This window comes from Phyllobates terribilis, unplaced genomic scaffold (genome assembly GCF_046119375.1).
Source record: "Phyllobates terribilis strain yellow unplaced genomic scaffold, ASM4611937v1 Scaffold_40__1_contigs__length_11209783, whole genome shotgun sequence".
Taxonomy (NCBI): domain Eukaryota; kingdom Metazoa; phylum Chordata; class Amphibia; order Anura; family Dendrobatidae; genus Phyllobates; species Phyllobates terribilis.
This window is the reverse complement of record NW_027362800.1, coordinates 10,484,041-10,508,335: the sequence shown is the minus strand read 5'-3', so window position 1 is coordinate 10,508,335 and position 24,295 is coordinate 10,484,041. Positions and strand designations below refer to the sequence as shown.

The 24,295-nt window shown below is 47.3% G+C and overlaps 15 non-coding genes across 15 annotated transcripts; all 15 read left to right on the top strand.

Moving 5' to 3' along the window:
* The first annotated feature begins 4,872 nt into the window (after positions 1–4,872).
* LOC141185791 (U2 spliceosomal RNA) lies at positions 4,873–5,068 on the top strand. The gene has a single exon (XR_012260407.1). It is a non-coding gene; the product is annotated as a U2 spliceosomal RNA (small nuclear RNA).
* A 1,122-nt stretch (positions 5,069–6,190) lies between these two features.
* LOC141190763 (U2 spliceosomal RNA) lies at positions 6,191–6,381 on the top strand. Its single transcript, XR_012264777.1, has one exon. It is a non-coding gene; the product is annotated as a U2 spliceosomal RNA (small nuclear RNA).
* Positions 6,382–7,503: 1,122 nt separating this feature from the next.
* Positions 7,504–7,694, top strand: LOC141190762 (U2 spliceosomal RNA). Its single transcript, XR_012264776.1, has one exon. It is a non-coding gene; the product is annotated as a U2 spliceosomal RNA (small nuclear RNA).
* Positions 7,695–8,815: 1,121 nt separating this feature from the next.
* LOC141190761 (U2 spliceosomal RNA) lies at positions 8,816–9,006 on the top strand. The gene has a single exon (XR_012264775.1). It is a non-coding gene; the product is annotated as a U2 spliceosomal RNA (small nuclear RNA).
* Positions 9,007–10,126: 1,120 nt separating this feature from the next.
* LOC141190760 (U2 spliceosomal RNA) lies at positions 10,127–10,317 on the top strand. The gene has a single exon (XR_012264774.1). It is a non-coding gene; the product is annotated as a U2 spliceosomal RNA (small nuclear RNA).
* A 1,122-nt stretch (positions 10,318–11,439) lies between these two features.
* LOC141190759 (U2 spliceosomal RNA) lies at positions 11,440–11,630 on the top strand. The gene has a single exon (XR_012264773.1). It is a non-coding gene; the product is annotated as a U2 spliceosomal RNA (small nuclear RNA).
* Positions 11,631–12,747: 1,117 nt separating this feature from the next.
* On the top strand, positions 12,748–12,938 carry LOC141190758 (U2 spliceosomal RNA). Its single transcript, XR_012264772.1, has one exon. It is a non-coding gene; the product is annotated as a U2 spliceosomal RNA (small nuclear RNA).
* Positions 12,939–14,060: 1,122 nt separating this feature from the next.
* LOC141190757 (U2 spliceosomal RNA) lies at positions 14,061–14,251 on the top strand. Its single transcript, XR_012264771.1, has one exon. It is a non-coding gene; the product is annotated as a U2 spliceosomal RNA (small nuclear RNA).
* Positions 14,252–15,371: 1,120 nt separating this feature from the next.
* On the top strand, positions 15,372–15,562 carry LOC141190756 (U2 spliceosomal RNA). Its single transcript, XR_012264770.1, has one exon. It is a non-coding gene; the product is annotated as a U2 spliceosomal RNA (small nuclear RNA).
* Positions 15,563–16,683: 1,121 nt separating this feature from the next.
* LOC141190754 (U2 spliceosomal RNA) lies at positions 16,684–16,874 on the top strand. Its single transcript, XR_012264768.1, has one exon. It is a non-coding gene; the product is annotated as a U2 spliceosomal RNA (small nuclear RNA).
* Positions 16,875–17,997: 1,123 nt separating this feature from the next.
* LOC141190753 (U2 spliceosomal RNA) lies at positions 17,998–18,188 on the top strand. The gene has a single exon (XR_012264767.1). It is a non-coding gene; the product is annotated as a U2 spliceosomal RNA (small nuclear RNA).
* A 1,121-nt stretch (positions 18,189–19,309) lies between these two features.
* LOC141190752 (U2 spliceosomal RNA) lies at positions 19,310–19,500 on the top strand. The gene has a single exon (XR_012264766.1). It is a non-coding gene; the product is annotated as a U2 spliceosomal RNA (small nuclear RNA).
* Positions 19,501–20,620: 1,120 nt separating this feature from the next.
* On the top strand, positions 20,621–20,811 carry LOC141190751 (U2 spliceosomal RNA). The gene has a single exon (XR_012264765.1). It is a non-coding gene; the product is annotated as a U2 spliceosomal RNA (small nuclear RNA).
* A 1,120-nt stretch (positions 20,812–21,931) lies between these two features.
* LOC141190749 (U2 spliceosomal RNA) lies at positions 21,932–22,122 on the top strand. The gene has a single exon (XR_012264764.1). It is a non-coding gene; the product is annotated as a U2 spliceosomal RNA (small nuclear RNA).
* Positions 22,123–23,245: 1,123 nt separating this feature from the next.
* Positions 23,246–23,436, top strand: LOC141190748 (U2 spliceosomal RNA). Its single transcript, XR_012264763.1, has one exon. It is a non-coding gene; the product is annotated as a U2 spliceosomal RNA (small nuclear RNA).
* Positions 23,437–24,295: the final 859 nt, after the last annotated feature.

Sequence of the window (24,295 nt, the reverse complement as noted above, 5' to 3'; positions counted from 1 at the left end):
GTAGCTGCCCTATCCAGAGGGACGAAAGGAGGATCACGGTCTCCATGCGCAACCCGCACACCCCAGGCCAAGACATCTGTACCTTCCTGAGACGCTTCTGTTTGGTTGTGAAGGAACCCTCTCACATCCTGAATGGACTCGGCTTCTGGACAGGTAAGTGGTCGGTGACCGTTAGACTTCACAGGGACCTGGCGTACTCAGACGGACTTCGGCACCTGCCCCCGACATTCTCCCTGGGCAACTCCTACGGCCTCATCTATTACCCGGACATGCCGCGGAACTGCAGGGGATGCGGCAAGAACGGCCACGAGATGAAGGACTGCAAGGAGGATGCCTGCAGGATTTGTCGAGTGACGGGACACAGCTCGAAGGACTGCCCGAAGAAGACGTCCTGCAACCTGTGTGGGCTGGCGGCTCATCTGTACAAGGATTGCCCCAAGCGTGAGAGATCCTGGGCATCGGTGGTTGCGACGACCCCAGCTCCGGAGGACAAGGCCCCGACGACCAGGCCTGTGAAGGTCAAGGACGCGACGACCAAGGCCCCAGCGGCCAAGGCCGAGACGACCAAGGCCAAAGCGGTCAAGGAGTCGGTGGCCAAAGCCCCAGCGACAGTCCCAGCAGCTCCGAAGCAGAAGAAAAAGTCAAAGGAGGGTAAGAGTTCTGTCACCCCTCTCTCGATCCCTCCCCCTGCCACCCCCGTCCAATCCCCCCCCACCCCGGCCACCCCTGCTGAGGATTCCACTTCCTCTTCCTCCTTCCCCTACTCCTCAGCAGGTGTCCTTTCCCCTGCCCCGGCAGCCACTCTCCCTCCCCAGACCATGGTAGCGGTGGAATTAACCTTTCCTCCACCCGCCGCTATCTATTCCGAGGAGGATTTTCCCCTTCTTGTCTCCCCAGTTCCAACCCGGGGAAAGAGGAAGGTGGAAGACAGCCCTGCTACTGAATCCTCCAAAAAGAAGATTCTGGATTTCGTAGGCGAAAAGGAGGATACCCTCCCTGAGCCAGAAGAGATGGAGCACATGGTTGAGACCCTGGTGGCCGAGCCAGAAGAGGAGGAACTGGTGGTCGCCGAGATCGAGGCCGCGCTGCTTGACCAGATGGAGGAAGAGGGCCTGCTGGTGATCCCGTCACCAGCAGTCAACACCGACGAGGGACCACCCGACCGGAGTGGTAACTAAGGTGTATTGCCTGCGCTAACTTTTTCTTTTTTCCCTACATGATGGCTAATATTAACTTATTTTCCATTAATGTCAGGAGCATCAAGGACAAGTTCAGACGTCAGACTATTTATGCCTTCCTTACTTCCCAGTTGTGTGATGTTTATATGTTGCAGGAATGTTCCCTTCCCTCCTCTAGGTCCTTCAAACACCTGGCCAGGGAGTGGTCCCACGGTCCATCCTACTGGTCCGGTGGGGGTGACTGCAAGTCTGCGGGGGTCGCAATTCTGATCAGAGGGGGCGCATTCACCCTTGAGTCCGTCCAGGAGCTCATCTGCGGCAGGGCTCTTGTTGTAGATGGCAACTGGGCAGGAGAACCTGTCAGGTTCATCAACGTGTATGCGTCCCCACTGAAGAATGAGCGTTTGGAGCTTTTCCAGACCCTGCGGCTTCAGCTTGCCACCACCAGGACCTTAGTGATGGCCGGGGATTTCAACTGCCCCATCGAGGAGGATGGTCGTAGTTCTGGCACATCTGCCAAGTTGGACATCACGTCCAAGCTGCTCATCGAGATGGTAACCGAGGCCACTCTTCAGGACGTGGTGGGCTCCATGGGGAGAGGCTCCACGAACTATTCGTGGAGCCGACCCGATGGCTCACTCCGCTCCAGGATTGACTTTGTGTTCACCTCTCGAGCAGTCAGGCAGAGTAGGCACTCGATGGTCCCCTGCTTCTTCTCTGACCACAGAGCCATTCACTTACAAGGTGTCCTCGGTGACGGTTTTCCGTCCGGCCCCGGCTCCTGGAAGCTGAATTGTGCTCTGCTGGCTCAGGATGAAGTCGTGGAGGAGCTGAGAGCAGCCTACGCAATGTGGCAGTCCTACAAGGGTAGCTTCCAAACAGTCTCTGATTGGTGGGAATATGTTAAACTTGAGTTTCGCTGTTTCTTTCAGGCCAAGGGTCGACAACAGGCGTGTGAGAAGAGGAGGGACTTCAGAGGGCTGCAGCGCGAGCTGCGGTCGCTGCAGGACCTTCTTCACTGCGGCTGGGACGTGAGGGAGGAGCTGGAGGAGACTAAGAAGAGCCTGAAAAGGCACTTTGAGGAGGAGTCCAAGCGAATCGTCTTCCGTTCCAAAGTGGAGAATCTGGAGAAGGGTGAGAAATGTAACTCATTCTTTTTCAGGAAACTTCATGCCGGTCACACGCCCCTGAACGAGCTGCGAGACGAGAGCGGAAACATGCGACGTGGGAAGGAGGACGTGATGAGGGTCGTCAGCGACTTCTACAGCGAACTCTACTCCCACAAGACTACCGACCCCGACGCTGCTGATAAGTTCCTGTCAGGTATCACTAACCATCTTGATCCTGCAGGCACGACAGCCTTGGACAAACCTCTGATGGTGGGCGAATTGCTCTCTGCCGCTAAATCCTTTAGGACCGGCAGGACCCCGGGCAGTGATGGTCTTCCAGCGGAGCTCTATGTAGCGCTGGGGGACCTCATCTGTCCGGACCTGTTGGACCTGTACGAGGAGATGGTGGTGGAGGGTAGAATGCCTCCATCTTTGAGGGAAGGAATGGTCACGATCCTGTACAAGCGGAAGGGAGAGAGGTGCGACCTGAGGAATTGGCGTCCCATCACTCTGCTCAACGTGGACTACAAGATCCTGGCCAAGACGATGGCGACACGACTTAAGACGGTCATCGGACGGATCATCCACCCGGACCAGACCTGCGGCATCCCTGGATGTCGCATCGCAGACAGCCTCGCTCTCGTGCGGGACACGGTCGAGTACATCAAGGTCCGCCGCGCACACGCGGCCCTGGTCTCCTTGGATCAGGAGAAGGCCTTCGACCGGGTTTCCCACGAGTTCATGGGCCGAGCTCTGCACCGGTTAGGTTTGGGTAACATGTTTTGTTCGTATGTCCGTCTGATGTATTTTGATATCCACAGCTCGGTGTTGGTGAACGGCTGGAAGACTGACCCCTTCCCTGTCCTCTCTGGGGTCAGACAAGGCTGCCCTCTATCACCTCTTCTTTTTGTTTGTGTTATAGAACTCTTCGCAGAGGCTATCCGGCAGAATGGAGAGATCAGAGGGATCACCGCACCGGGTCCGGGACGACACGAGGTCAAGTGCTCGCTCTACATGGACGACATCACCGTCTTCTGCGCTGATCGTGGTTCAGTCGACGCCCTCGTCCAGACGTGTGAGAGGTTCGGCCGGGCTTCAGGGGCCAAAGTCAACTGCAGGAAGTCGGAAGCCATGCTCTTCGGGGATTGGCAGCCGGCCTCCTCTGCCCCCTTCCCCTTCAACATTCAACCGGATTTCCTCAAGGTGCTGGGAGTCTGGTTCGGGAAGGAAGGAGCGGCCCTCAAGTCCTGGCAAGAACGCTTGGCCAAGGTGAAGCAACGGATCGGACTCTGGAGCCTCAGACACCTCACTTGTGAGGGTAAGGCACTCGTCCTGCGTAATGAGGTCCTGCCCGTCTTGCAGTACACGGCGCAGGCCTGGCCCCCACACGTCACTGTGTGCAGGGCCATTACCAGGACAGTGTTTCACTTTGTCTGGGGATCCAAGATGGACAGAGTCAGGCGGGCCGTCATGTACAAGGAGCCTTGCAAGGGTGGGAAGGGCGTTCCAGATATCCCCACCCTCCTGCGATCCTCTTTTGTGTGTGATTGTGTCCGCCGGACTTTGCAAGTCAAGAATGGCTCCGCGGGCAGGTCCATGTCTCGCTTCTTCCTGCTTCCTCTTTGGAGGCGACTCGGCTGGGACAAGTGGGACAGCTCCTTCCCCTACAACTGGACGACGCCATGGTTCTACGGAGACGTCGTTCGATTTGTGGGGGAACATCAACTGGAGGGACTCAAGCCCGACTTGTGGAAGCCCAAAACTATCCACAAGCTCATCAGAGCCAAGGATGACTTGGAGAACATCACAGGACTTCACCAGGACACGCTGGAGACTGTGTGGACAAATGTGTCGTCTGACAGGCTGACCAACGGGCACAAGGACTTGTCGTGGATGGCGATTCAGGGCGGACTGCCCGTCCGGTCATTCATGCATGCCCGGAACCTGTGCAAGACCCGGTACTGCCCAAGGTGCCCCTTCGTGGAGGAAACATCTTTGCACACTTTTTGGGACTGCCGATTTGCACAGCGCCTGTTGACTGCCCTTGAGGACGACCTGAGGAACTCTGTCCCCAGGGCGAGCCTATCGCACCATTCTGTGCTTTACGGACTCTTCCCTGGGGTTCATACCGTCGGAGCCATCCAGGAGGCTTGGCGCCTTATGAACTGCTTCAAGGATGCCGTTTGGGTCGCCAGGAACCGGCTCATCTTGAGGAGGGAGAGGATGTCCATCCAGGACTGCCGCAGGCTGATCCACAGCCTGCTCAGAGACTATTCCATCGTGGACGGTCCGGAGGACGAGGATGAGGACTAAACCCCTCCTTCCCCTCTCCCCTTATGTGTCTTGTCTTTCAATAAAGCTTCGGGCCTGTGATTTTCCCCTCCCCATCCCCTTTTTCCCAATCCCCATCCCTTATCACGGTTCGTCGTACTGTATTGATTGACATGCTTTTTCTTTCAGATTGAGTGTTTTGTGTAGCATAGGGGTGTGATGTGTCTAGTTAGTGCGTCGGATCCTCATGCTATGTAAATATGATGTAGAATTCTGTGTGTACTGGGCTGCGGCACTGTACACTGTCTGTTAACTTATTTTTTGTGCTAATAAAAGATATATTCAATCAAAAAAAAATCTGTTCTTATCAGTTTAATATCTGATACGTCCCCTATCTGGGGACCATATATTAAATGGAGTTTTAGAACAGGGAGATGGAAAAAGAGCTTGCTCTGTCCACTCCACGCATTGACCTGGTATTGCAGTATCTCCAGGACCGGTGCACCCCTTCTTTAATGCAGTTTCTAAAATCAGAAAGAATTGAATTCAATGCTTTTTGTTCATTTTGCTTGTTTGTCGGATTTTGGGATGGACTCTTTGGCTTTGCTTTTCTTCTCCTCATTGGATTTTTCATGTTAAAAGTTGCAGAAGCCAGATGACAAGCTCATTTTGGTTCAACTTCAGCAACTGTGCATTGCATTGCCATGTAATGTAATGTAATGCAATGCTATCTATCTAGCTCTCCCTCTATACTTCCTTTTGGATAAACAGACATATTAGGCAAGCATTTTGGAGCTTTCACCTAAATAACTACAGGTGGTGAGATAAGCTGCACAATATAATTGACCTTTCAGTATATTGTTGCACACACACCATCTATTTAGCAAATGCCCTTGTTATCAACAGCAGCCTTTTAAACTCACCTGAGCTAACAGGTATGTGAGCTGGTTACTCTGCTGCGCTTAAAATTTCTTTTTTGGTTTGCTACAATGCCTTTTCTGAAACGTTGTCTCCCTCTGCTGGAACACTGACTTCTTTCATTTAATGCCTGCAGACTATAAAAGAGAAACCAACCCAAAAAGTTTGGTTGATTAGTCTGTGGCATTCTTTTAAACTGTTGCTTATGGCGGTCTCTGTGAGCTTCTCAGTGACATTCAGCCATCCAGGTATCCCGCCTGCAGTAGACGGAATGTGGCAATGGAACGCTGGCTGCGCGTGTCATAATAGGCTCTGAGCCTTTATATACCTGCGCACAGCAGCAGCCACCTTCAGTCTGCTGCTGGACAGCCAGCAGCAGCAGCAGCAGGAGAGGTAATTAATCAGCAACCCTCCTGCTAAGGGTAGACAGCTGCTCGTTCCACCCCCCCCCCCCGCCTTAATTGGTTCTCCTCCCTTCCAACGGTGTTGAGGCGGGTGGGAACAGCCGGGGGTTGAGGGTACTGTGCTAAAAGAGGTGGAGTTATGCAGATCTAAAACGCGTGGATTGCAGCAGCAGCAAGCCGAAAAGTGCAGGCATGTGAGGGATCTAGAGGTTGACAGCATGTCTTCTTAACGGGAGTCCAGGTGGCCATCTCCACAAATGGACTTTTCAGAATCCTTGGGTGGCACCGTAGTCGGAAACCAATTCTGGTTATCGCTTCTCGGCCTTTTGGCTAAGATCAAGTGTAGTATCTGTTCTTATCAGTTTAATATCTGATACGTCCCCTATCTGGGGACCATATATTAAATGGATTTTTAGAACAGGGAGATGGAAAAAGAGCTTGCTCTGTCCACTCCACGCATTGACCTGGTATTGCAGTATCTCCAGGACCGGTGCACCCCTTCTTTAATGCAGTTTCTAAAATCAGAAAGAATTGAATTCAATGCTTTTTGTTCATTTTGCTTGTTTGTCGGATTTTGGGATGGACTCTTTGGCTTTGCTTTTCTTCTCCTCATTGGATTTTTCATGTTAAAAGTTGCAGAAGCCAGATGACAAGCTCATTTTGGTTCAACTTCAGCAACTGTGCATTGCATTGCCATGTAATGTAATGTAATGCAATGCTATCTATCTAGCTCTCCCTCTATACTTCCTTTTGGATAAACAGACATATTAGGCAAGCATTTTGGAGCTTTCACCTAAATAACTACAGGTGGTGAGATAAGCTGCACAATATAATTGACCTTTCAGTATATTGTTGCACACACACCATCTATTTAGCAAATGCCCTTGTTATCAACAGCAGCCTTTTAAACTCACCTGAGCTAACAGGTATGTGAGCTGGTTACTCTGCTGCGCTTAAAATTTCTTTTTTGGTTTGCTACAATGCCTTTTCTGAAACGTTGTCTCCCTCTGCTGGAACACTGACTTCTTTCATTTAATGCCTGCAGACTATAAAAGAGAAACCAACCCAAAAAGTTTGGTTGATTAGTCTGTGGCATTCTTTTAAACTGTTGCTTATGGCGGTCTCTGTGAGCTTCTCAGTGACATTCAGCCATCCAGGTATCCCGCCTGCAGTAGACGGAATGTGGCAATGGAACGCTGGCTGCGCGTGTCATAATAGGCTCTGAGCCTTTATATACCTGCGCACAGCAGCAGCCACCTTCAGTCTGCTGCTGGACAGCCAGCAGCAGCAGCAGCAGGAGAGGTAATTAATCAGCAACCCTCCTGCTAAGGGTAGACAGCTGCTCGTTCCACCCCCCCCCCCCGCCTTAATTGGTTCTCCTCCCTTCCAACGGTGTTGAGGCGGGTGGGAACAGCCGGGGGTTGAGGGTACTGTGCTAAAAGAGGTGGAGTTATGCAGATCTAAAACGCGTGGATTGCAGCAGCAGCAAGCCGAAAAGTGCAGGCATGTGAGGGATCTAGAGGTTGACAGCATGTCTTCTTAACGGGAGTCCAGGTGGCCATCTCCACAAATGGACTTTTCAGAATCCTTGGGTGGCACCGTAGTCGGAAACCAATTCTGGTTATCGCTTCTCGGCCTTTTGGCTAAGATCAAGTGTAGTATCTGTTCTTATCAGTTTAATATCTGATACGTCCCCTATCTGGGGACCATATATTAAATGGATTTTTAGAACAGGGAGATGGAAAAAGAGCTTGCTCTGTCCACTCCACGCATTGACCTGGTATTGCAGTATCTCCAGGACCGGTGCACCCCTTCTTTAATGCAGTTTCTAAAATCAGAAAGAATTGAATTCAATGCTTTTTGTTCATTTTGCTTGTTTGTCGGATTTTGGGATGGACTCTTTGGCTTTGCTTTTCTTCTCCTCATTGGATTTTTCATGTTAAAAGTTGCAGAAGCCAGATGACAAGCTCATTTTGGTTCAACTTCAGCAACTGTGCATTGCATTGCCATGTAATGTAATGTAATGCAATGCTATCTATCTAGCTCTCCCTCTATACTTCCTTTTGGATAAACAGACATATTAGGCAAGCATTTTGGAGCTTTCACCTAAATAACTACAGGTGGTGAGATAAGCTGCACAATATAATTGACCTTTCAGTATATTGTTGCACACACACCATCTATTTAGCAAATGCCCTTGTTATCAACAGCAGCCTTTTAAACTCACCTGAGCTAACAGGTATGTGAGCTGGTTACTCTGCTGCGCTTAAAATTTCTTTTTTGGTTTGCTACAATGCCTTTTCTGAAACGTTGTCTCCCTCTGCTGGAACACTGACTTCTTCCATTTAATGCCTGCAGACTATAAAAGAGAAACCAACCCAAAAAGTTTGGTTGATTAGTCTGTGGCATTCTTTTAAACTGTTGCTTATGGCGGTCTCTGTGAGCTTCTCAGTGACATTCAGCCATCCAGGTATCCCGCCTGCAGTAGACGGAATGTGGCAATGGAACGCTGGCTGCGCGTGTCATAATAGGCTCTGAGCCTTTATATACCTGCGCACAGCAGCAGCCACCTTCAGTCTGCTGCTGGACAGCCAGCAGCAGCAGCAGCAGGAGAGGTAATTAATCAGCAACCCTCCTGCTAAGGGTAGACAGCTGCTCGTTCCACCCCCCCCCCCGCCTTAATTGGTTCTCCTCCCTTCCAACGGTGTTGAGGCGGGTGGGAACAGCCGGGGGTTGAGGGTACTGTGCTAAAAGAGGTGGAGTTATGCAGATCTAAAACGCGTGGATTGCAGCAGCAGCAAGCCGAAAAGTGCAGGCATGTGAGGGATCTAGAGGTTGACAGCATGTCTTCTTAACGGGAGTCCAGGTGGCCATCTCCACAAATGGACTTTTCAGAATCCTTGGGTGGCACCGTAGTCGGAAACCAATTCTGGTTATCGCTTCTCGGCCTTTTGGCTAAGATCAAGTGTAGTATCTGTTCTTATCAGTTTAATATCTGATACGTCCCCTATCTGGGGACCATATATTAAATGGATTTTTAGAACAGGGAGATGGAAAAAGAGCTTGCTCTGTCCACTCCACGCATTGACCTGGTATTGCAGTATCTCCAGGACCGGTGCACCCCTTCTTTAATGCAGTTTCTAAAATCAGAAAGAATTGAATTCAATGCTTTTTGTTCATTTTGCTTGTTTGTCGGATTTTGGGATGGACTCTTTGGCTTTGCTTTTCTTCTCCTCATTGGATTTTTCATGTTAAAAGTTGCAGAAGCCAGATGACAAGCTCATTTTGGTTCAACTTCAGCAACTGTGCATTGCATTGCCATGTAATGTAATGTAATGCAATGCTATCTATCTAGCTCTCCCTCTATACTTCCTTTTGGATAAACAGACATATTAGGCAAGCATTTTGGAGCTTTCACCTAAATAACTACAGGTGGTGAGATAAGCTGCACAATATAATTGACCTTTCAGTATATTGTTGCACACACACCATCTATTTAGCAAATGCCCTTGTTATCAACAGCAGCCTTTTAAACTCACCTGAGCTAACAGGTATGTGAGCTGGTTACTCTGCTGCGCTTAAAATTTCTTTTTTGGTTTGCTACAATGCCTTTTCTGAAACGTTGTCTCCCTCTGCTGGAACACTGACTTCTTTCATTTAATGCCTGCAGACTATAAAAGAGAAACCAACCCAAAAAGTTTGGTTGATTAGTCTGTGGCATTCTTTTAAACTGTTGCTTATGGCGGTCTCTGTGAGCTTCTCAGTGACATTCAGCCATCCAGGTATCCCGCCTGCAGTAGACGGAATGTGGCAATGGAACGCTGGCTGCGCGTGTCATAATAGGCTCTGAGCCTTTATATACCTGCGCACAGCAGCAGCCACCTTCAGTCTGCTGCTGGACAGCCAGCAGCAGCAGCAGCAGGAGAGGTAATTAATCAGCAACCCTCCTGCTAAGGGTAGACAGCTGCTCGTTCCACCCCCCCCCCGCCTTAATTGGTTCTCCTCCCTTCCAACGGTGTTGAGGCGGGTGGGAACAGCCGGGGGTTGAGGGTACTGTGCTAAAAGAGGTGGAGTTATGCAGATCTAAAACGCGTGGATTGCAGCAGCAGCAAGCCGAAAAGTGCAGGCATGTGAGGGATCTAGAGGTTGACAGCATGTCTTCTTAACGGGAGTCCAGGTGGCCATCTCCACAAATGGACTTTTCAGAATCCTTGGGTGGCACCGTAGTCGGAAACCAATTCTGGTTATCGCTTCTCGGCCTTTTGGCTAAGATCAAGTGTAGTATCTGTTCTTATCAGTTTAATATCTGATACGTCCCCTATCTGGGGACCATATATTAAATGGATTTTTAGAACAGGGAGATGGAAAAAGAGCTTGCTCTGTCCACTCCACGCATTGACCTGGTATTGCAGTATCTCCAGGACCGGTGCACCCCTTCTTTAATGCAGTTTCTAAAATCAGAAAGAATTGAATTCAATGCTTTTTGTTCATTTTGCTTGTTTGTCGGATTTTGGGATGGACTCTTTGGCTTTGCTTTTCTTCTCCTCATTGGATTTTTCATGTTAAAAGTTGCAGAAGCCAGATGACAAGCTCATTTTGGTTCAACTTCAGCAACTGTGCATTGCATTGCCATGTAATGTAATGTAATGCAATGCTATCTATCTAGCTCTCCCTCTATACTTCCTTTTGGATAAACAGACATATTAGGCAAGCATTTTGGAGCTTTCACCTAAATAACTACAGGTGGTGAGATAAGCTGCACAATATAATTGACCTTTCAGTATATTATTGCACACACACCATCTATTTAGCAAATGCCCTTGTTATCAACAGCAGCCTTTTAAACTCACCTGAGCTAACAGGTATGTGAGCTGGTTACTCTGCTGCGCTTAAAATTTCTTTTTTGGTTTGCTACAATGCCTTTTCTGAAACGTTGTCTCCCTCTGCTGGAACACTGACTTCTTTCATTTAATGCCTGCAGACTATAAAAGAGAAACCAACCCAAAAAGTTTGGTTGATTAGTCTGTGGCATTCTTTTAAACTGTTGCTTATGGCGGTCTCTGTGAGCTTCTCAGTGACATTCAGCCATCCAGGTATCCCGCCTGCAGTAGACGGAATGTGGCAATGGAACGCTGGCTGCGCGTGTCATAATAGGCTCTGAGCCTTTATATACCTGCGCACAGCAGCAGCCACCTTCAGTCTGCTGCTGGACAGCCAGCAGCAGCAGCAGCAGGAGAGGTAATTAATCAGCAACCCTCCTGCTAAGGGTAGACAGCTGCTCGTTCCACCCCCACCCCCCGCCTTAATTGGTTCTCCTCCCTTCCAACGGTGTTGAGGCGGGTGGGAACAGCCGGGGGTTGAGGGTGCTGTGCTAAAAGAGGTGGAGTTATGCAGATCTAAAACGCGTGGATTGCAGCAGCAGCAAGCCGAAAAGTGCAGGCATGTGAGGGATCTAGAGGTTGACAGCATGTCTTCTTAACGGGAGTCCAGGTGGCCATCTCCACAAATGGACTTTTCAGAATCCTTGGGTGGCACCGTAGTCGGAAACCAATTCTGGTTATCGCTTCTCGGCCTTTTGGCTAAGATCAAGTGTAGTATCTGTTCTTATCAGTTTAATATCTGATACGTCCCCTATCTGGGGACCATATATTAAATGGATTTTTAGAACAGGGAGATGGAAAAAGAGCTTGCTCTGTCCACTCCACGCATTGACCTGGTATTGCAGTATCTCCAGGACCGGTGCACCCCTTCTTTAATGCAGTTTCTAAAATCAGAAAGAATTGAATTCAATGCTTTTTGTTCATTTTGCTTGTTTGTCGGATTTTGGGATGGACTCTTTGGCTTTGCTTTTCTTCTCCTCATTGGATTTTTCATGTTAAAAGTTGCAGAAGCCAGATGACAAGCTCATTTTGGTTCAACTTCAGCAACTGTGCATTGCATTGCCATGTAATGTAATGTAATGCAATGCTATCTATCTAGCTCTCCCTCTATACTTCCTTTTGGATAAACAGACATATTAGGCAAGCATTTTGGAGCTTTCACCTAAATAACTACAGGTGGTGAGATAAGCTGCACAATATAATTGACCTTTCAGTATATTGTTGCACACACACCATCTATTTAGCAAATGCCCTTGTTATCAACAGCAGCCTTTTAAACTCACCTGAGCTAACAGGTATGTGAGCTGGTTACTCTGCTGCGCTTAAAATTTCTTTTTTGGTTTGCTACAATGCCTTTTCTGAAACGTTGTCTCCCTCTGCTGGAACACTGACTTCTTTCATTTAATGCCTGCAGACTATAAAAGAGAAACCAACCCAAAAAGTTTGGTTGATTAGTCTGTGGCATTCTTTTAAACTGTTGCTTATGGCGGTCTCTGTGAGCTTCTCAGTGACATTCAGCCATCCAGGTATCCCGCCTGCAGTAGACGGAATGTGGCAATGGAACGCTGGCTGCGCGTGTCATAATAGGCTCTGAGCCTTTATATACCTGCGCACAGCAGCAGCCACCTTCAGTCTGCTGCTGGACAGCCAGCAGCAGCAGCAGGAGAGGTAATTAATCAGCAACCCTCCTGCTAAGGGTAGACAGCTGCTCGTTCCACCCCCCCCCCGCCTTAATTGGTTCTCCTCCCTTCCAACGGTGTTGAGGCGGGTGGGAACAGCCGGGGGTTGAGGGTACTGTGCAAAAAGAGGTGGAGTTATGCAGATCTAAAACGCGTGGATTGCAGCAGCAGCAAGCCGAAAAGTGCAGGCATGTGAGGGATCTAGAGGTTGACAGCATGTCTTCTTAACGGGAGTCCAGGTGGCCATCTCCACAAATGGACTTTTCAGAATCCTTGGGTGGCACCGTAGTCGGAAACCAATTCTGGTTATCGCTTCTCGGCCTTTTGGCTAAGATCAAGTGTAGTATCTGTTCTTATCAGTTTAATATCTGATACGTCCCCTATCTGGGGACCATATATTAAATGGATTTTTAGAACAGGGAGATGGAAAAAGAGCTTGCTCTGTCCACTCCACGCATTGACCTGGTATTGCAGTATCTCCAGGACCGGTGCACCCCTTCTTTAATGCAGTTTCTAAAATCAGAAAGAATTGAATTCAATGCTTTTTGTTCATTTTGCTTGTTTGTCGGATTTTGGGATGGACTCTTTGGCTTTGCTTTTCTTCTCCTCATTGGATTTTTCATGTTAAAAGTTGCAGAAGCCAGATGACAAGCTCATTTTGGTTCAACTTCAGCAACTGTGCATTGCATTGCCATGTAATGTAATGTAATGCAATGCTATCTATCTAGCTCTCCCTCTATACTTCCTTTTGGATAAACAGACATATTAGGCAAGCATTTTGGAGCTTTCACCTAAATAACTACAGGTGGTGAGATAAGCTGCACAATATAATTGACCTTTCAGTATATTGTTGCACACACACCATCTATTTAGCAAATGCCCTTGTTATCAACAGCAGCCTTTTAAACTCACCTGAGCTAACAGGTATGTGAGCTGGTTACTCTGCTGCGCTTAAAATTTCTTTTTTGGTTTGCTACAATGCCTTTTCTGAAACGTTGTCTCCCTCTGCTGGAACACTGACTTCTTTCATTTAATGCCTGCAGACTATAAAAGAGAAACCAACCCAAAAAGTTTGGTTGATTAGTCTGTGGCATTCTTTTAAACTGTTGCTTATGGCGGTCTCTGTGAGCTTCTCAGTGACATTCAGCCATCCAGGTATCCCGCCTGCAGTAGACGGAATGTGGCAATGGAACGCTGGCTGCGCGTGTCATAATAGGCTCTGAGCCTTTATATACCTGCGCACAGCAGCAGCCACCTTCAGTCTGCTGCTGGACAGCCAGCAGCAGCAGCAGCAGGAGAGGTAATTAATCAGCAACCCTCCTGCTAAGGGTAGACAGCTGCTCGTTCCACCCCCACCCCCCGCCTTAATTGGTTCTCCTCCCTTCCAACGGTGTTGAGGCGGGTGGGAACAGCCGGGGGTTGAGGGTGCTGTGCTAAAAGAGGTGGAGTTATGCAGATCTAAAACGCGTGGATTGCAGCAGCAGCAAGCCGAAAAGTGCAGGCATGTGAGGGATCTAGAGGTTGACAGCATGTCTTCTTAACGGGAGTCCAGGTGGCCATCTCCACAAATGGACTTTTCAGAATCCTTGGGTGGCACCGTAGTCGGAAACCAATTCTGGTTATCGCTTCTCGGCCTTTTGGCTAAGATCAAGTGTAGTATCTGTTCTTATCAGTTTAATATCTGATACGTCCCCTATCTGGGGACCATATATTAAATGGATTTTTAGAACAGGGAGATGGAAAAAGAGCTTGCTCTGTCCACTCCACGCATTGACCTGGTATTGCAGTATCTCCAGGACCGGTGCACCCCTTCTTTAATGCAGTTTCTAAAATCAGAAAGAATTGAATTCAATGCTTTTTGTTCATTTTGCTTGTTTGTCGGATTTTGGGATGGACTCTTTGGCTTTGCTTTTCTTCTCCTCATTGGATTTTTCATGTTAAAAGTTGCAGAAGCCAGATGACAAGCTCATTTTGGTTCAACTTCAGCAACTGTGCATTGCATTGCCATGTAATGTAATGTAATGCAATGCTATCTATCTAGCTCTCCCTCTATACTTCCTTTTGGATAAACAGACATATTAGGCAAGCATTTTGGAGCTTTCACCTAAATAACTACAGGTGGTGAGATAAGCTGCACAATATAATTGACCTTTCAGTATATTGTTGCACACACACCATCTATTTAGCAAATGCCCTTGTTATCAACAGCAGCCTTTTAAACTCACCTGAGCTAACAGGTATGTGAGCTGGTTACTCTGCTGCGCTTAAAATTTCTTTTTTGGTTTGCTACAATGCCTTTTCTGAAACGTTGTCTCCCTCTGCTGGAACACTGACTTCTTTCATTTAATGCCTGCAGACTATAAAAGAGAAACCAACCCAAAAAGTTTGGTTGATTAGTCTGTGGCATTCTTTTAAACTGTTGCTTATGGCGGTCTCTGTGAGCTTCTCAGTGACATTCAGCCATCCAGGTATCCCGCCTGCAGTAGACGGAATGTGGCAATGGAACGCTGGCTGCGCGTGTCATAATAGGCTCTGAGCCTTTATATACCTGCGCACAGCAGCAGCCACCTTCAGTCTGCTGCTGGACAGCCAGCAGCAGCAGCAGCAGGAGAGGTAATTAATCAGCAACCCTCCTGCTAAGGGTAGACAGCTGCTCGTTCCACCCCCCCCCCGCCTTAATTGGTTCTCCTCCCTTCCAACGGTGTTGAGGCGGGTGGGAACAGCCGGGGGTTGAGGGTACTGTGCTAAAAGAGGTGGAGTTATGCAGATCTAAAACGCGTGGATTGCAGCAGCAGCAAGCCGAAAAGTGCAGGCATGTGAGGGATCTAGAGGTTGACAGCATGTCTTCTTAACGGGAGTCCAGGTGGCCATCTCCACAAATGGACTTTTCAGAATCCTTGGGTGGCACCATAGTCGGAAACCAATTCTGGTTATCGCTTCTCGGCCTTTTGGCTAAGATCAAGTGTAGTATCTGTTCTTATCAGTTTAATATCTGATACGTCCCCTATCTGGGGACCATATATTAAATGGATTTTTAGAACAGGGAGATGGAAAAAGAGCTTGCTCTGTCCACTCCACGCATTGACCTGGTATTGCAGTATCTCCAGGACCGGTGCACCCCTTCTTTAATGCAGTTTCTAAAATCAGAAAGAATTGAATTCAATGCTTTTTGTTCATTTTGCTTGTTTGTCGGATTTTGGGATGGACTCTTTGGCTTTGCTTTTCTTCTCCTCATTGGATTTTTCATGTTAAAAGTTGCAGAAGCCAGATGACAAGCTCATTTTGGTTCAACTTCAGCAACTGTGCATTGCATTGCCATGTAATGTAATGTAATGCAATGCTATCTATCTAGCTCTCCCTCTATACTTCCTTTTGGATAAACAGACATATTAGGCAAGCATTTTGGAGCTTTCACCTAAATAACTACAGGTGGTGAGATAAGCTGCACAATATAATTGACCTTTCAGTATATTGTTGCACACACACCATCTATTTAGCAAATGCCCTTGTTATCAACAGCAGCCTTTTAAACTCACCTGAGCTAACAGGTATGTGAGCTGGTTACTCTGCTGCGCTTAAAATTTCTTTTTTGGTTTGCTACAATGCCTTTTCTGAAACGTTGTCTCCCTCTGCTGGAACACTGACTTCTTTCATTTAATGCCTGCAGACTATAAAAGAGAAACCAACCCAAAAAGTTTGGTTGATTAGTCTGTGGCATTCTTTTAAACTGTTGCTTATGGCGGTCTCTGTGAGCTTCTCAGTGACATTCAGCCATCCAGGTATCCCGCCTGCAGTAGACGGAATGTGGCAATGGAACGCTGGCTGCGCGTGTCATAATAGGCTCTGAGCCTTTATATACCTGCGCACAGCAGCAGCCACCTTCAGTCTGCTGCTGGACAGCCAGCAGCAGCAGCAGCAGGAGAGGTAATTAATCAGCAACCCTCCTGCTAAGGGTAGACAGCTGCTCGTTCCACCCCCCCCCCGGCCTTAATTGGTTCTCCTCCCTTCCAATGGTGTTGAGGCGGGTGGGAACAGCCGGGGGTTGAGGGTACTGTGCTAAAAGAGGTGGAGTTATGCAGATCTAAAACGCGTGGATTGCAGCAGCAGCAAGCCGAAAAGTGCAGGCATGTGAGGGATCTAGAGGTTGACAGCATGTCTTCTTAACGGGAGTCCAGGTGGCCATCTCCACAAATGGACTTTTCAGAATCCTTGGGTGGCACCGTAGTCGGAAACCAATTCTGGTTATCGCTTCTCGGCCTTTTGGCTAAGATCAAGTGTAGTATCTGTTCTTATCAGTTTAATATCTGATACGTCCCCTATCTGGGGACCATATATTAAATGGATTTTTAGAACAGGGAGATGGAAAAAGAGCTTGCTCTGTCCACTCCACGCATTGACCTGGTATTGCAGTATCTCCAGGACCGGTGCACCCCTTCTTTAATGCAGTTTCTAAAATCAGAAAGAATTGAATTCAATGCTTTTTGTTCATTTTGCTTGTTTGTCGGATTTTGGGATGGACTCTTTGGCTTTGCTTTTCTTCTCCTCATTGGATTTTTCATGTTAAAAGTTGCAGAAGCCAGATGACAAGCTCATTTTGGTTCAACTTCAGCAACTGTGCATTGCATTGCCATGTAATGTAATGTAATGCAATGCTATCTATCTAGCTCTCCCTCTATACTTCCTTTTGGATAAACAGACATATTAGGCAAGCATTTTGGAGCTTTCACCTAAATAACTACAGGTGGTGAGATAAGCTGCACAATATAATTGACCTTTCAGTATATTGTTGCACACACACCATCTATTTAGCAAATGCCCTTGTTATCAACAGCAGCCTTTTAAACTCACCTGAGCTAGCAGGTATGTGAGCTGGTTACTCTGCTGCGCTTAAAATTTCTTTTTTGGTTTGCTACAATGCCTTTTCTGAAACGTTGTCTCCCTCTGCTGGAACACTGACTTCTTTCATTTAATGCCTGCAGACTATAAAAGAGAAACCAACCCAAAAAGTTTGGTTGATTAGTCTGTGGCATTCTTTTAAACTGTTGCTTATGGCGGTCTCTGTGAGCTTCTCAGTGACATTCAGCCATCCAGGTATCCCGCCTGCAGTAGACGGAATGTGGCAAAGGAACGCTGGCTGCGCGTGTCATAATAGGCTCTGAGCCTTTATATACCTGCGCACAGCAGCAGCCACCTTCAGTCTGCTGCTGGACAGCCAGCAGCAGCAGCAGCAGGAGAGGTAATTAATCAGCAACCCTCCTGCTAAGGGTAGACAGCTGCTCGTTCCACCCCCCCCCCCCCGCCTTAATTGGTTCTCCTCCCTTCCAACGGTGTTGAGGCGGGTGGGAACAGCCGGGGGTTGAGGGTACTGTGCTAAAAGAGGTGGAGTTATGCAGATCTAAAACGCGTGGATTGCAGCAGCAGCAAGCCGAAACGTGCAGGCATGTGAGGGATCTAGAGGTTGACAGCATGTCTTCTTAACGGGAGTCCAGGTGGCCATCTCCACAAATGGACTTTTCAGAATCCTTGGGTGGCACCGTAGTCGGAAACCAATTCTGGTTATCGCTTCTCGGCCTTTTGGCTAAGATCAAGTGTAGTATCTGTTCTTATCAGTTTAATATCTGATACGTCCCCTATCTGGGGACCATATATTAAATGGATTTTTAGAACAGGGAGATGGAAAAAGAGCTTGCTCTGTCCACTCCACGCATTGACCTGGTATTGCAGTATCTCCAGGACCGGTGCACCCCTTCTTTAATGCAGTTTCTAAAATCAGAAAGAATTGAATTCAATGCTTTTTGTTCATTTTGCTTGTTTGTCGGATTTTGGGATGGACTCTTTGGCTTTGCTTTTCTTCTCCTCATTGGATTTTTCATGTTAAAAGTTGCAGAAGCCAGATGACAAGCTCATTTTGGTTCAACTTCAGCAACTGTGCATTGCATTGCCATGTAATGTAATGTAATGCAATGCTATCTATCTAGCTCTCCCTCTATACTTCCTTTTGGATAAACAGACATATTAGGCAAGCATTTTGGAGCTTTCACCTAAATAACTACAGGTGGTGAGATAAGCTGCACAATATAATTGACCTTTCAGTATATTGTTGCACACACACCATCTATTTAGCAAATGCCCTTGTTATCAACAGCAGCCTTTTAAACTCACCTGAGCTAACAGGTATGTGAGCTGGTTACTCTGCTGCGCTTAAAATTTCTTTTTTGGTTTGCTACAATGCCTTTTCTGAAACGTTGTCTCCCTCTGCTGGAACACTGACTTCTTTCATTTAATGCCTGCAGACTATAAAAGAGAAACCAACCCAAAAAGTTTGGTTGATTAGTCTGTGGCATTCTTTTAAACTGTTGCTTATGGCGGTCTCTGTGAGCTTCTCAGTGACATTCAGCCATCCAGGTATCCCGCCTGCAGTAGACGGAATGTGGCAATGGAACGCTGGCTGCGCGTGTCATAATAGGCTCTGAGCCTTTATATACCTGCGCACAGCAGCAGCCACCTTCAGTCTGCTGCTGGACAGCCAGCAGCAGCAGCAGCAGGAGAGGTAATTAATCAGCAACCCTCCTGCTAAGGGTAGACAGCTGCTCGTTCCACCCCCCCCCCCGCCTTAATTGGTTCTCCTCCCTTCCAACGGTGTTGAGGCGGGTGGGAACAGCCGGGGGTTGAGGGTACTGTGCTAAAAGAGGTGGAGTTATGCAGATCTAAAACGCGTGGATTGCAGCAGCAGCAAGCCGAAAAGTGCAGGCATGTGAGGGATCTAGAGGTTGACAGCATGTCTTCTTAACGGGAGTCCAGGTGGCCATCTCCACAAATGGACTTTTCAGAATCCTTGGGTGGCACCGTAGTCGGAAACCAATTCTGGTTATCGCTTCTCGGCCTTTTGGCTAAGATCAAGTGTAGTATCTGTTCTTATCAGTTTAATATCTGATACGTCCCCTATCTGGGGACCATATATTAAATGGATTTTTAGAACAGGGAGATGGAAAAAGAGCTTGCTCTGTCCACTCCACGCATTGACCTGGTATTGCAGTATCTCCAGGACCGGTGCACCCCTTCTTTAATGCAGTTTCTAAAATCAGAAAGAATTGAATTCAATGCTTTTTGTTCATTTTGCTTGTTTGTCGGATTTTGGGATGGACTCTTTGGCTTTGCTTTTCTTCTCCTCATTGGATTTTTCATGTTAAAAGTTGCAGAAGCCAGATGACAAGCTCATTTTGGTTCAACTTCAGCAACTGTGCATTGCATTGCCATGTAATGTAATGTAATGCAATGCTATCTATCTAGCTCTCCCTCTATACTTCCTTTTGGATAAACAGACATATTAGGCAAGCATTTTGGAGCTTTCACCTAAATAACTACAGGTGGTGAGATAAGCTGCACAATATAATTGACCTTTCAGTATATTGTTGCACACACACCATCTATTTAGCAAATGCCCTTGTTATCAACAGCAGCCTTTTAAACTCACCTGAGCTAACAGGTATGTGAGCTGGTTACTCTGCTGCGCTTAAAATTTCTTTTTTGGTTTGCTACAATGCCTTTTCTGAAACGTTGTCTCCCTCTGCTGGAACACTGACTTCTTTCATTTAATGCCTGCAGACTATAAAAGAGAAACCAACCCAAAAAGTTTGGTTGATTAGTCTGTGGCATTCTTTTAAACTGTTGCTTATGGCGGTCTCTGTGAGCTTCTCAGTGACATTCAGCCATCCAGGTATCCCGCCTGCAGTAGACGGAATGTGGCAATGGAACGCTGGCTGCGCGTGTCATAATAGGCTCTGAGCCTTTATATACCTGCGCACAGCAGCAGCCACCCTCAGTCTGCTGCTGGACAGCCAGCAGCAGCAGCAGCAGGAGAGGTAATTAATCAGCAACCCTCCTGCTAAGGGTAGACAGCTGCTCGTTCCACCCCCCCCCCACCTTAATTGGTTCTCCTCCCTTCCAACGGTGTTGAGGCGGGTGGGAACAGCCGGGGGTTGAGGGTACTTTGCTAAAAGAGGTGGAGTTATGCAGATCTAAAACGCGTGGATTGCAGCAGCAGCAAGCCGAAAAGTGCAGGCATGTGAGGGATCTAGAGGTTGACAGCATGTCTTCTTAACGGGAGTCCAGGTGGCCATCTCCACAAATGGACTTTTCAGAATCCTTGGGTGGCACCGTAGTCGGAAACCAATTCTGGTTATCGCTTCTCGGCCTTTTGGCTAAGATCAAGTGTAGTATCTGTTCTTATCAGTTTAATATCTGATACGTCCCCTATCTGGGGACCATATATTAAATGGATTTTTAGAACAGGGAGATGGAAAAAGAGCTTGCTCTGTCCACTCCACGCATTGACCTGGTATTGCAGTATCTCCAGGACCGGTGCACCCCTTCTTTAATGCAGTTTCTAAAATCAGAAAGAATTGAATTCAATGCTTTTTGTTCATTTTGTTTGTTTGTCGGATTTTGGGATGGACTCTTTGGCTTTGCTTTTCTTCTCCTCATTGGATTTTTCATGTTAAAAGTTGCAGAAGCCAGATGACAAGCTCATTTTGGTTCAACTTCAGCAACTGTGCATTGCATTGCCATGTAATGTAATGTAATGCAATGCTATCTATCTAGCTCTCCCTCTATACTTCCTTTTGGATAAACAGACATATTAGGCAAGCATTTTGGAGCTTTCACCTAAATAACTACAGGTGGTGAGATAAGCTGCACAATATAATTGACCTTTCAGTATATTGTTGCACACACACCATCTATTTAGCAAATGCCCTTGTTATCAACAGCAGCCTTTTAAACTCACCTGAGCTAACAGGTATGTGAGCTGGTTACTCTGCTGCGCTTAAAATTTCTTTTTTGGTTTGCTACAATGCCTTTTCTGAAACGTTGTCTCCCTCTGCTGGAACACTGACTTCTTTCATTTAATGCCTGCAGACTATAAAAGAGAAACCAACCCAAAAAGTTTGGTTGATTAGTCTGTGGCATTCTTTTAAACTGTTGCTTATGGCGGTCTCTGTGAGCTTCTCAGTGACATTCAGCCATCCAGGTATCCCGCCTGCAGTAGACGGAATGTGGCAATGGAACGCTGGCTGCGCGTGTCATAATAGGCTCTGAGCCTTTATATACCTGCGCACAGCAGCAGCCACCTTCAGTCTGCTGCTGGACAGCCAGCAGCAGCAGCAGCAGGAGAGGTAATTAATCAGCAACCCTCCTGCTAAGGGTAGACAGCTGCTCGTTCCACCCCCCCCCCACCTTAATTGGTTCTCCTCCCTTCCAACGGTGTTGAGGCGGGTGGGAACAGCCGGGGGTTGAGGGTACTTTGCTAAAAGAGGTGGAGTTATGCAGATCTAAAACGCGTGGATTGCAGCAGCAGCAAGCCGAAAAGTGCAGGCATGTGAGGGATCTAGAGGTTGACAGCATGTCTTCTTAACGGGAGTCCAGGTGGCCATCTCCACAAATGGACTTTTCAGAATCCTTGGGTGGCACCGTAGTCGGAAACCAATTCTGGTTATCGCTTCTCGGCCTTTTGGCTAAGATCAAGTGTAGTATCTGTTCTTATCAGTTTAATATCTGATACGTCCCCTATCTGGGGACCATATATTAAATGGATTTTTAGAACAGGGAGATGGAAAAAGAGCTTGCTCTGTCCACTCCACGCATTGACCTGGTATTGCAGTATCTCCAGGACCGGTGCACCCCTTCTTTAATGCAGTTTCTAAAATCAGAAAGAATTGAATTCAATGCTTTTTGTTCATTTTGCTTGTTTGTCGGATTTTGGGATGGACTCTTTGGCTTTGCTTTTCTTCTCCTCATTGGATTTTTCATGTTAAAAGTTGCAGAAGCCAGATGACAAGCTCATTTTGGTTCAACTTCAGCAACTGTGCATTGCATTGCCATGTAATGTAATGTAATGCAATGCTATCTATCTAGCTCTCCCTCTATACTTCCTTTTGGATAAACAGACATATTAGGCAAGCATTTTGGAGCTTTCACCTAAATAACTACAGGTGGTGAGATAAGCTGCACAATATAATTGACCTTTCAGTATATTGTTGCACACACACCATCTATTTAGCAAATGCCCTTGTTATCAACAGCAGCCTTTTAAACTCACCTGAGCTAACAGGTATGTGAGCTGGTTACTCTGCTGCGCTTAAAATTTCTTTTTTGGTTTGCTACAATGCCTTTTCTGAAACGTTGTCTCCCTCTGCTGGAACACTGACTTCTTTCATTTAATGCCTGCAGACTATAAAAGAGAAACCAACCCAAAAAGTTTGGTTGATTAGTCTGTGGCATTCTTTTAAACTGTTGCTTATGGCGGTCTCTGTGAGCTTCTCAGTGACATTCAGCCATCCAGGTATCCCGCCTGCAGTAGACGGAATGTGGCAATGGAACGCTGGCTGCGCGTGTCATAATAGGCTCTGAGCCTTTATATACCTGCGCACAGCAGCAGCCACCTTCAGTCTGCTGCTGGACAGCCAGCAGCAGCAGCAGCAGGAGAGGTAATTAATCAGCAACCCTCCTGCTAAGGGTAGACAGCTGCTCGTTCCACCCCCCCCCCCCCGCCTTAATTGGTTCTCCTCCCTTCCAACGGTGTTGAGGCGGGTGGGAACAGCCGGGGGTTGAGGGTACTGTGCTAAAAGAGGTGGAGTTATGCAGATCTAAAACGCGTGGATTGCAGCAGCAGCAAGCCGAAAAGTGCAGGCATGTGAGGGATCTAGAGGTTGACAGCATGTCTTCTTAACGGGAGTCCAGGTGGCCATCTCCACAAATGGACTTTTCAGAATCCTTGGGTGGCACCGTAGTCGGAAACCAATTCTGGTTATCGCTTCTCGGCCTTTTGGCTAAGATCAAGTGTAGTATCTGTTCTTATCAGTTTAATATCTGATACGTCCCCTATCTGGGGACCATATATTAAATGGATTTTTAGAACAGGGAGATGGAAAAAGAGCTTGCTCTGTCCACTCCACGCATTGACCTGGTATTGCAGTATCTCCAGGACCGGTGCACCCCTTCTTTAATGCAGTTTCTAAAATCAGAAAGAATTGAATTCAATGCTTTTTGTTCATTTTGCTTGTTTGTCGGATTTTGGGATGGACTCTTTGGCTTTGCTTTTCTTCTCCTCATTGGATTTTTCATGTTAAAAGTTGCAGAAGCCAGATGACAAGCTCATTTTGGTTCAACTTCAGCAACTGTGCATTGCATTGCCATGTAATGTAATGTAATGCAATGCTATCTATCTAGCTCTCCCTCTATACTTCCTTTTGGATAAACAGACATATTAGGCAAGCATTTTGGAGCTTTCACCTAAATAACTACAGGTGGTGAGATAAGCTGCACAATATAATTGACCTTTCAGTATATTGTTGCACACACACCATCTATTTAGCAAATGCCCTTGTTATCAACAGCAGCCTTTTAAACTCACCTGAGCTAACAGGTATGTGAGCTGGTTACTCTGCTGCGCTTAAAATTTCTTTTTTGGTTTGCTACAATGCCTTTTCTGAAACGTTGTCTCCCTCTGCTGGAACACTGACTTCTTTCATTTAATGCCTGCAGACTATAAAAGAGAAACCAACCCAAAAAGTTTGGTTGATTAGTCTGTGGCATTCTTTTAAACTGTTGCTTATGGCGGTCTCTGTGAGCTTCTCAGTGACATTCAGCCATCCAGGTATCCCGCCTGCAGTAGACGGAATGTGGCAATGGAACGCTGGCTGCGCGTGTCATAATAGGCTCTGAGCCTTTATATACCTGCGCACAGCAGCAGCCACCTTCAGTCTGCTGCTGGACAGCCAGCAGCAGCAGCAGCAGGAGAGGTAATTAATCAGCAACCCTCCTGCTAAGGGTAGACAGCTGCTCGTTCCACCCCCCCCC